This window comes from Benincasa hispida, chromosome 11 (genome assembly GCF_027475165.1).
Source record: "Benincasa hispida cultivar pf3 chromosome 11, pf3_genome.v1.1, whole genome shotgun sequence".
Classification (NCBI taxonomy): Eukaryota; Viridiplantae; Streptophyta; class Magnoliopsida; order Cucurbitales; family Cucurbitaceae; genus Benincasa; species Benincasa hispida.
In genome coordinates, this window is record NC_143488.1 from 87,606,632 (window position 1) to 87,618,911 (window position 12,280).

Below are 12,280 nucleotides of genomic sequence, written 5' to 3' on the forward strand. Positions count from 1 at the left end.
AACACTAAGAAAGATATTGAACTGTTGATAATCCTCTTGCATACACAAGGTTCAACAACATTTTGATCAAAACCATAAGATTTGATCACAGTATCAAACCTTATGTTCCAAGATTGAGAAGCTTGCTTCACTCCATAAATGGACCAATTAAGCCTGGAAACTTTTTGCTCTTGACCTTTGGTTATGAATCCATCGGGTTGCTCCATATGAATGATCTCCTCAAGATTGTCATTCAGAAAAGAAGTCTTGGCATCCATTTGCCAAATTTTATAATCATAATATGAAGTAATGGACAAGAAGATCCGGATAGACTTGAGCATGGGAACAGATGAGAAACTCTCCTCATAGTCGTCTCCCTCAACTTGGGTATAACTCTTTGCCACTATTCTAGCCTTGAAGATTTGTACCTTCCCATCAACACCCCGTTTTCTCTTATAGATCCATTTTCAACCTATAGGTTTAACCTCACCAGGTAGATCTACAAGATCCCAAACCGAATTGAAGTACATCGACTTCATTTCGAAATCCATAGCTTTGATCCACTCATCTTTGTCAACATCCTTCATTGCCTTCTTGTAAGACAATGGATCCTCTACATCTCCATTAGCTACCATTGCTAAGATTTCCATTAAACCTATGTAACGGACAGGTGAGTTCGCAACCCTCCCACTGCGTCGAGGTTTCCTCAACATATGAAGTGGATTTAACATACTAGATGATCCAACTTTATAAACTCTTGTTGAGATGTTAGGTTCTTCAACAACTCTTGTTAAGAGTTTAGTAAAATTCTTGGAAAGTTCATTCAACACAACCTTACTGCGGGGCTTGTGCTCCCTTATGTGGTCTTCTTCCTGAAAAGTAGCGTTTATTGACACAAACACTTTATTTTCTTTAAGGTCAAAGAAGTAACCACCTCTCGTTCCTTTGGGGTAGCCTACAAATAGGCATAGTTTTGAACGAGGTTGCAATTTTTTAGGATTTTCCTTAAGCACATATGCTGGGCAACCTCAAATTCTGAAATGATGTAAGCTAGCTTTATGACCATTTCATAACTCCAAAGGTATTCTCGTAACACTTTTAGATGGAACACAGTTCAAAATATACTTTGTTGTCTGTACTGAAAAACCTTAAAGTGAATCAGGAAAGGAAGCATAACTCATCATAGACCAAACCATGTCCAATATGGTTCAATTTCTCCTTTATAATACACCATTCTGTTGAGGTGTACCAGGTGCTGAGAGTTTGGATACTATTCCATGCTCTATCAAATAGTTCTGGAATATTAGATCCAAAAACTTTTTACCTCGATAAGATCAAAATATCTTAATTGTTTTATTTAATGCATTTTCAACTTCTGCCTTGTACTCTTTGAGTTTTTCAAATAATACAGACTTATGTTGCATTAAATAAACATACTCATATCTTGAATAATCATCAGTAAAGGTGATGAAATATTCAAACCCTCATCTTGTTTTTACATTCATTGGACCAGAAAGGTCTGAATGTACTAGCTCTAAGAGTTCTTTGGCCCTATGGCATTTTCCAGTAAAAGGTCTTTTAGTCATTTTTCCTTCAAGGCATGACTCACACACATATAAATAATTTTCTTTTAACTTGTTTAGAAGTTCATTCTTCACCAATCTCTCAATCCTATTGAGATTAATGTGTTCAAATCTCAGGTGCCAGAGTTGGGCATTTTCTTTAAGAGAAATTTTAAGTCTTTTATGTTGAGTTACAACAGTTTTAAATATTTCAGTGTTATGGAGGGATTTAGTTGCTAACGGTCGTAGCACATATAAATTATTTTCCTATTCAACTGAACAAATATTGACACCATTCTTAGAAATAAACACTTTATTTACAAAGAAGTTTATATAATATGATTGTTCAAGTAAACACTTTATAGAAATTAAGTTCATTTTCAAACCATGAACTACATATACATTTTCTAATAAAATATATCTATTATGTAAAGTCAACTGGAGATCTCTCGCTGCCACAACTGAGACGACATGCCCAGTTCCAACCTACATCGTCATCTCTCTAACTTTCAGTTGTCGCCAGGAACTAACTTCCTAAAATGAATAACAAACATGGTTAGTGGCGCCCAAATCAATTATCCAAGTCGAATCATCATTCTCCACTAAACAAGTTTCCAAAACAAGCAAATCATATTTACTTTCATGGCCTTCTTTTTTTCCACCAAGTATTTGAGATAGTTCCTTTTTCAATGTCCCTCTTGAATGCAATGGAAACAGATTCTCTTTACAACCTTGGCTTTCTTGCCCTTTTGAGTAGCAACTGGTGGGTTAGCTTTCCCCGTTCTACCTTTCTTCTTCTTCCATTTTTTAGTGCTGGAAGAAGAAGGCACGGACTTTGTCCAAGAGGTCAAACATCTGTGGAACTTTTTAGAAGATGAAGTAACATTTGCTTCACCCTTCTATTCCTTAGTTTTCATTAGGGACTGGAAGGTCTGTAGCTCATTAAGCAAGGTGGTTAGGTTGTAGTCAATCCTATTCATAACAATATTATTATAGAACTGCAGGAAACTTTCAGGTAAAGATTCCAGAATGAAGCTAACCTAATTGGCTTCATTGATGACGGACCCATTTATCTCTACCATGTTGAAGTGGACCATCATGTTAAGAACATGTTTTCGAACAGATGCCCCTTCTTGCATACGGGCATTGAAGATGTGTTTGAGAGTGTCATGCCTAATCTATGCGGACGGTTGTCCGAACATTCCCCACAGAGACTCCAGAATTTCATGAGCTGTGAGTATGGGCTCATGCTTCTTAGGCAAGACGTCGGAAAAGCTTGCAAAGATATATGCTCAAGCCTTCTCATTTTCCCATGTCCATCATTTGTATGCTGCTCAAAAATTTCGAGCAACATTAAGAGTTGGAATGGGAGGACAATCCTCCATAAGGACAAAACAAAGGCCATCAATGATAGGGATTGTGTTGATCGTATTTTTCCATGAAGTGTAATTTTCACCCATTAGTTTGTCAGCGACAAGTAATCTTAGGGTTACGGAAGTCATATTCAAATAAGTTTGTTGAAACCCTACAAATTACTTATAATTAGTTTATTTGCATTAAACCATCAAGACAACCAATCAATTTTTAGCAAAATAGTCTAATGTACCCTAAGTGAAATCTATTTTGCAATGATGTTTCAGTGAGGCAGACAAAAGTCACCATAGGGTGATCAGGTGCACCTTCACTGAAATGAGACAATCTTAACTAATAGAGAAAACAACTCTTTATTACTGTCACTATTAGTCACTATTGTTTGGTCCAGAATTTATTAAACTTGCTTAACAATTCTTGTAAGTGTAACCCCTCATTTTAAGTTCTAGAGTTTAGGCACAATGAGCCAACCGTAGGAAAAAGCTGATTGGGATATGAAACTAAAGTAACCTATTCATTGCTAGAGTTTGAATAAAGCATCATGTTGTTGGGTTTTATCTCCTAAAACTCGTGGTATGTAAACAATGGAGCTTATTCTGAAAATTCAATAAAGGTGTTATTGAATAAATCTACTGCTTGAATAGAAATCCAATAAACCTAAAAGTCCCTTGACTATTGGATGAGTACTTGAACTTTATGTGGAGACATAAAGGTGCATCAAGTTTGAGTAAATAGTCAAAATGATCATAGTACATAGATAAGGTTGGATACCTTATTCTGGTAATATTATTGGATATGACCTGCTTTGTAGTTGTTACAAGGAGTTGTAAAGTGCTACAAACGAAGTGATCCTAATTCGTTCATGTTGGACATGAGAAGTGGGGGTGTCCTTGTGCAAAAGAGTTTGTACAAGATCGAACCACGAAATGAGCCACTTTTACTTTATAACGCTGTTTACTGTTTAAGACTGACTATTTCAAAGCGATGACTTAGGTAACTTGACCTTAATCCTGAGCTAACTATGAATTCCTGTTTATTTGGAATTGCCCTTAAATTTGCATAGGTGAGGGTTGGCTCAACAGCGCCGGCTCAATATGACTGCCATTTTAGGGGTAAGACTGGATAGATAGCTGGGGACATAGGGTGCAAGAGGGAATTCACTCTTACCCGCTTTAGGGATAGTAGAGAGGTTGTTCCTTTAAGTGCTGATTTTGGGGCTTGAACAAGGGATCCCGCCCTTTCATTGGCATGAGAGAGACTCGGTTTTGTGATTGGATCAAAAAATAATTGTTCATTAAAGGATCAATGGGACTTAAGGAACAAGAGGTAATTTCAGGAGTAAAATAGAGATTTGACCCAGCTGTTATTACGAATAACCTGTGAATGGTGACTTACTAATCATAGTTATATCGAGTGGACATAACATATCTACAGTGAGGAGAGTTCAACTATGGGCATTAGTTGAGTGACCCATTAGTTAACGAATAAGGGTTAGATCGGTCTAACGAGTTTAGCCGATTAATCTCGGATCGTTGGAGCCCATGATCTGTAAGTCTATGAGATCCCCTTACTACTCGCAAATGGATTAGCTCTAGAGTAACGTGATAAGTTAATTTGAAACGTTCAAATTAAAATCAAACAGAATTGGAAAAAATATATTTAAATATGATTTAAATATATGAAGATGAATTTGTGTAAAAATTAATTTAATATTGGATATTAAATTAATTAGAATTATTTAAATTATTTAAATTGTTTAAATAATTATTTATTAATTTTATTAGAAAATTAATTTATGAAATTAATTTGTAAAATTAATAAATTTTGATTTTAGAAATAAAATATGATTTTAAAATCAAAATAGATTTTGGAAATTGAAAAATTACACAAAATTGAAAATGGGTTTTTTATGTTCTTCTTCAACTAGCTTACAAGGAACCCCTCACCTCTTCTTTTGGTTTACTCCAAGCATGAGCTACATCCCATGCGGCATATCTCTTTGCATAATAGTCTGCAATATATTGAAGAGATTGGAGTGAAGAATGGATGATGAACCGATTGATTTTTGTTGAAAAATTCGGATGAATAAGGTGATCTTCAATGGGTTGATTCAGTGAGCTTTCTCCATATTTCTTTTGATTCCAGCTTATTTTGAGTTACACAACTCAATCTAGAGCACCAAAAGGATAGTAGGGAAGATCTTGTGATGGTCTACATAAGGATTTGGAGGATTTTTGCGGCTAGAAATAGAAATTTTGATGGTTTGGCCAAGGTATGTCCATGAAACCTATTATACTCTGTTTTAACATGTTTCTTTTATGCCAAAATTAATCAATTAGAGTGCTTATGGATCCTGTTCCCTTCCACAGCGTACTGGTGTTGATTCAACACATGCAAAAATGTCATTCTATAGGGGGACACTCAAGGTGCCACGAGGCCATGCACGAAAATTTACTTCAAACTATTGAAAGAGACCGAGGGATGTGTTGTCACACGTCCCACTCCCACTTACTATAAACACTCTCTCCATTCACCTTGATATTGATCTATACAAATGTCATCTATAGGGGGGACACTTAAGGTACCTCGAGGCTGAGTATAGATCTCACAGTGATAATTTTAAGGGATAAAGGTGAAAAGGAAAAATTTGAAGTATCATATACCCCATTTTCCTCCCACTGAGTGTTTACTTAGGGTTCATTATGTTAGAAAAATCTGACTACTGATTTTAACTAAATGATTATTTAATTTCCCCAAAAATAACACTTGCCTTTGGATAATTTAAACAATTTTGATTAAGGTCTGTTAAACTCTTTAACAAACTTTAATCAAACTTGCATGCTTGTAACAAATCTATCTAATTCACCTTTCCAAGTAAGTTCCCAGGTAGGGATGTTATGTTTTCGTCAACTTAAATACCCCAGCCTAGACAAAACTTGTCTTAGACAAAAGGTCCCTTATAGATACATTGGTTACAAAGTTAATCTTTTATTAAGAATCAATTTAATCATATTATACCAATTAAAAGATTAAACTTAAATATCTAATCTCATTAAAAATGTGATCTTAGATCTATCTGAATCATGTTTTAAAAAAATTTTAAAAAATGATTTTAACCTAAGGTTGCATACAACTCTTAATTATTGATTTTAATTTCTAATTTCATTTTGTTATAACAATTATAAACAAATGAAATAAATTAAAATCATGCATTGCATGCTTTGATATACTTTAATAAACTCTAACATTTATAAATTATCTAAAGTAGTGTCATGTTTCATGCAATTTCATTTCATTACTAACATATATAACATTTATATAATAAGGTAATGGAACATACTATAGCATACATTCATACATTCATCAAACCATATACTATAAAAATTATAATATAAATGATGTATGGATATGCTATTACTGCATGCATGCATATATTATAACATTTATATTATATGATGTATGAGCATGCTATAAAATTAAATCATGCATCTAAAATTATAATATTTATAATATGATGCATGAAATTAAATGCATAACCTATGGTGGGATTTTATACTATATGACATACTATATGACATATAATAATAAAATAAATCATACATCACATGTATAATATAAAAGAAATTAACAGATCGGGATTTGGACACCTAAAAGATAATTTAAATCTAACTATTACAAAATAAATATCCATCCGGTTCGAAACAGGTGAACCGAGTCTTGAACCGCTCGAACCAAACCTGGAACCGGTTCGTATGAATCCAAAAGCACTCAAACCGGAGAACCCACAAACTGAACCGGACTAGTAGACCATGAACCATGCGTGAACCCGAGCTAAATCGCATGAAAACTCCGTCTCGAAGCGTCACGACGCTACGAAGTTTTTCCTTCGTTTGTCACATCGCAGTGTCATGATGTTAGGACACAACGTTACGACGCTACTGTACAGTCGCCCATTGTAGAGTTTCGAATAGCTTCGAAACGCTATCGTTTTTCGCCTCATTTTCTCCAGAATTCGGGTAGAAACCACCACCAACGACTCAAATACAATCAATGCAGACTAGTGAATTATGCCCAAAAAAACATAGGCCTTTACAAAATAAAATTTGTAAAACAAACAATGAATCTAAGATATCCAATCCCGAAACCATCCATTAGATGCAAACGTTGATACTAATATTGATAAAGAAGTTGAATATGCAACTACTTATTCCAAGGAGAAAGTGGTAAAAGTATCAAAGTCTTCTAGTTCTTTTTTTTTTCTTCTAATGATAGACTATATAAAGTACATATAATTTACTGACAACATTTTCATTCTTTTTATTTGTATACTAATATCTATAAAGCTTGAAGAAAATTCTGAGAAAGAGAAGGGAATAAAAGAAACCACTACTATTAAGGGAAAATAGGTACCCATCTAGTTAACTAGTAGGTTATTGCTATTGTGTTTTTATAGACTTCAAGTATATTGCTCATTAAAGTCTATCAGTGATAGATTTCTATCACTGATAGAATGTTGTCATCTTTTTATTAAAGTCTATACTAATTAATCTACAGAAGCTTGAAGAAATTTGTGAGAAAGAGAAAGAATTTTAAGAAACCACTACTGTTAAGGGGAAAGAGGTAAACGTCTAGTTAAATAGTAGGTTATTGCTATTGTGTTTTTATAGACTTCAAGTGTGCTGCTCGTTAAAGTCTACCAATGATAGGTTTCTATCACCAATAGAATGTTGTCATCTTTTTATTGGAGTCCAGCAGTAACAACATCTATTTATTTTAATTTTTTTTCAATGATAGACTATATCATAGAAAAAGTATATTGACAGCTTCTAATATTTTGTGTACACTTATATAATATATTTACAAAAGATTGAAGATAATGAGGAAGAAGACAATGGACATGAAAAAAGGTAAAAAAATGGTGCATGATAAAGCAAAAACAGTGAAGGTATAACATTTGTCACATTTTCTATATTGCTTTGTGACTTATAGACTCAATATATATTTATAAACTTATAATCAAGTATTGACATTTCAAGTTATTCAACAAAAGACAAATACAACGATTGAATGCTGAAAATATTAGACCAAAAAGACAGCCTAAATCGTCAAAGAAGATGTTGGAGAATGCAAAAGACCAGAAGAAGGTTTCTCCAAAATAAACAAGACATTCTCCTAGAATCAAGGACATTGCCCCTAGTTTTGACCTAAAAATCTCTCAGATATAATAATGTAGTTGTGGCTTAGTTTAATGTTGTGGGTATTAGACCTTAGTTTTTGTGGATATTTTAGTACTTTAATATTGTGGGATATTATACCTTAGTTTTTGTGGATACAATAGTAGTATCAGTGATAGAAACAATCCATGATAGACTTCACAGTGACATTAACTTCATATGTAGTTTATTTTGTCATATAAATATAGAAAATTGTTGAATAGTTAGTTGAATCAGTGCAAATTATGTACCTTTGTACTTTCTATTTTAAAGTTTTAAGGACAACTCTTGTTATTATGTAATGGGTGATCAGTGATAGACCAATGTCAATGATAGACCAATATCAATGATAGAAATCACAGTGACATTGCTTGAAATTGATCACAATAACTTCATATGTAGTTCATTTGGTCATATAAATATAGAAAATTGTTGGATTGTTAGTTGAATTAGTGCAAATTATGTCCCTTTGTGCTTTCGATTTTAAAGTTCTATGGATTAAACTCTTGTTATTATGTAATATGTGGTCAATGATAGATCAATGTTAATGATAGACCAATATCGTTGATAGAAAGCACAGTGACATTACTTGAAATGGATGTTATTTCTTTCATATGTACTTGAATTTATGTTTTTATTCTATAAAAATATGTTGGAAAATTTTGTACTTTCTATTGAGAAAAAGTTCTAAGGACTAAATTATGTTCTTTCCAGTGACATTACTTTACATTGAATAAGAAACAAATTGAATATATACAATATTGACAAAAAATGAAAAAAAAAAAGTTCTATATTTCTCAAGCAAAAGTTCTATTGACAAAGAAGCAAACCAGCGTTACAACGCTAACGCTAATTTATACGTAACACGCCTTCATCTTTCGGAGCGTTGCAAAGCTGTAAGGCTTGCAGCGTCGCAATGCTACCCTGTTTTCAAGCAAAATGTTATATTCTTATGAACAATATAAAAATGGGAAACCTTATAACATTGTAAAAATGTTGGCAACATACACGTTCACATTTATAAAAATCACATCGATAGTAAATGCTACATCATTGTATAAATAGTGGAAATTTATACGTTCTACGATTGTGACCAACACGATGACAACGACTACACTTTGTCTACCTTTTTTGCTCACCAATTGATAATATTCTTTGTTTTCGAGGTCGGCTTGTTGGACACTTAACAAGTGGAGGTAATATACTCACATTAATCCCTATAGGCTTTCAATTAGCATGGTTCCCAACTGGACGAACAGAACCAGTATAACACGAAATCAAGGTACTTGACAAAAAAAATACTTAGGAACAAAAGAGTAAGTATCCATATTGCATCTACGATGAACATTAAATGTGTGGACACATGGAATTTCATCAAGTTCCTAAACACAACAGGTACATGATTTGGAATCTAAATGTACCATAAAGTGATTGCTTCCATCAATCACTAGAAATTCAACATCATTAATTGCATTAACCTAAGAAAAATGATACATAGACAACAAATTAATTAAGATCCAACTATCTGAGCCTATCAGTGATAAAAGTCTATCATTGATAGAACTTAATCACTGATATATTTTGTGATACTACCCATAAAAACAAGTAACTCTTACCGTGAAGCTTCTTGATATTTGATGTTGTGTTCGTAATATTTCCACAACTCAGCTAGTCAAAACAGTTTTCATACAATATGCAACTTTACTTTTATCATAAAACCATTTTTGAAGTAATTGTCTGATAGAATCGAGTAGTGATGTCACAGGTAAATCTCTAAGCTCTTTTAGAACGACATTTAAGCATTTTGAAATGTTTGTAATCATCATCTGATATCTTCTCATTCTACAATACGTACAAGCCCATTTATCGAAACCAACATTACTAAGATAGTCTCATATACTAGGATATATAGCATCCATCCATCTCATATTCAACTCAAAATCAGCAACAATATATGCTTTTCCATATCTAAAAATCATATTACCAATAGAAGAGTCCTTATATGTCAACTTCAAACTTCTCAAAAGGTATTGCAAACAAACACAATATTTGGCACTTGGAAAAATGTTTTGAACACCTTTCGGAATACTTAAATGTCGATTAGATATAATAACTAAACCTTCTCGATCCCCTAAACTTCACTTTATATTCTCAAAAGACCATCTCCATGATGCATCATTCTCGGGGTCTATAATACTAAAGGCAAGAGGAAAAATCTAATTGTTACCATCACTTGTTAACGACGTCAAAAGAGTTCCACCATATTTATATTTTAAAAATGTTCCGTCAACTAATATGTTTGGCCTACAATATTTCCACCATGAATACACGATCCAATTGCCATAAAACAATACTTAAAATGTCTTTTAGAATTAGTTTCATACGCATTGAATGAACCTGCAATAAAATAAAAAAAGATATACCAAAGAATAATTATATGTTGTTTTACAATAGATTTATCACTGATAGACCAAATATCAATGATAAACCAATGATATGCTCATTTACTATAAGACTTATCACAGATAGATCCATATCAATGATAGACCATATCAGTTAAACAAGTCTATCAAATACTAATTACATACTCATTAAAAGCTTGATTGAGGATATAAAAGGCTAGGAGAAAAAACAAACTTGGATTCATTTCTTTTAGCTTCATAAAAAATTATGGGATCAAGGCATGAGATTCCCTTGTATCACCATTCAATGATTTGATAATATATTCTTTCTCCCTCCAAGCTTTATAGTAGCTAATATTTACCCCAAATTTAGTACGCATATGAATCATAATTCATCCGGAGTCAAACAGTCACAAGGGCTAAATTTTTTCATCATACAATCACCAATCAATGATGAGATGCTTGTCTATGAGAAGTTTGATAGCATTTCTAGAACTATTGTGATTAGAAATATACTTCCTAAGTTTTCGTAGTTCCTCACCCTTGTAATGAGATGCATGAACGTACCATTGACAATCATCTTGTGGGCATTTCAACACAATTGATTTAGAATTTGATCTCACAGTCTTGAACTCAAAGTTGTTCTTTATAGCTATGTAGTAAAAAGACTTTGATACTATTTCCTTACTAGCAAACATATCCTTCTCTTTCAAATCAAATGTAGAAGACAATTTATTAATATGAAGATTTATTAGAATGTTGAAATCATCATTAATTGGAGATGAAGAAGACATAGAACATAAAAAATTATCAAATCCACTATTAGAAACCCCTTCTAAAAGCATGTCATTGGCATGAGCAACTAATGGATGTCTTGTACTTTGTTCTTTAACTAAATTAAAAAACCAAGCAATATCTTATCTTCATGAATTTCAACCATAGTTTGAATGCCATTGATACCAAAATCCAATAAGATCAATAATTGTATTGAAGAAATAGATACATCTAATTGAATTTCCTTCAATATCAAACTCACAAAACATTTAAAACACATAATCTCATCGACCAATACGCCTTTAGTCTTGTAATTCAAGTAATTATGTTTATCATCTCACTGTCCACTATGAAACACCACTACTGCAAGCTTAATCATATTTCCAAATCACCGCAAGAAACACAAATTAAACTCATTACATTGATAGACTAGTATAATAAATAGAGAACAGTATCCATCAATGATAGACTAATGTCATTGATAGTCTATGATATGTATCTATCATCAGTAGACTAATATCAGTGATAGGAAGTTCATGAATATTAATATCAATGATAGGAAGTTCATGACTGATTGGAAACAAAACTAAAAAAAAAAATAAATAAAAAAAAAAAAAGAAATTAAGTTATGAAGCCTCCAAGGAAAAATTAAAGTAGTTCAAACTTGTAGAAATCATCAAATCAACTACTAACATCAGTATACTTCAATTAAACATCTATGAAACCTAAAATAGTACAAATGAAAACAAATTTAAAAAACCAAGATGAAATCGAATAAAAACCTGAGGAAGAGGACCTAGACATGGGAGAAAGAATCGCACGAGCAAAGGATAAAACAATACAAAATCGTGAGTAAGAAATACCAAATTATGTGTAGAAATACGAAATCGCAAGCAGAAAACTGATCAATTGTTCCTCTCAGAATTGTTCATCTCCAAAGCGCGCGACGAAGAAAGAAGAAGACGTATCTGGAAAATGC

The 12,280-nt window shown here is 32.7% G+C and overlaps 2 pseudogenes; both read right to left on the bottom strand.

Moving 5' to 3' along the window:
* Window positions 1–9,809: 9,809 nt before the first annotated feature.
* On the bottom strand, window positions 9,810–10,613 carry LOC150033001 (uncharacterized; annotated as a pseudogene).
* On the bottom strand, window positions 10,613–11,977 carry LOC150033002 (uncharacterized; annotated as a pseudogene).
* Between the last annotated feature and the right edge of the window lie 303 nt (window positions 11,978–12,280).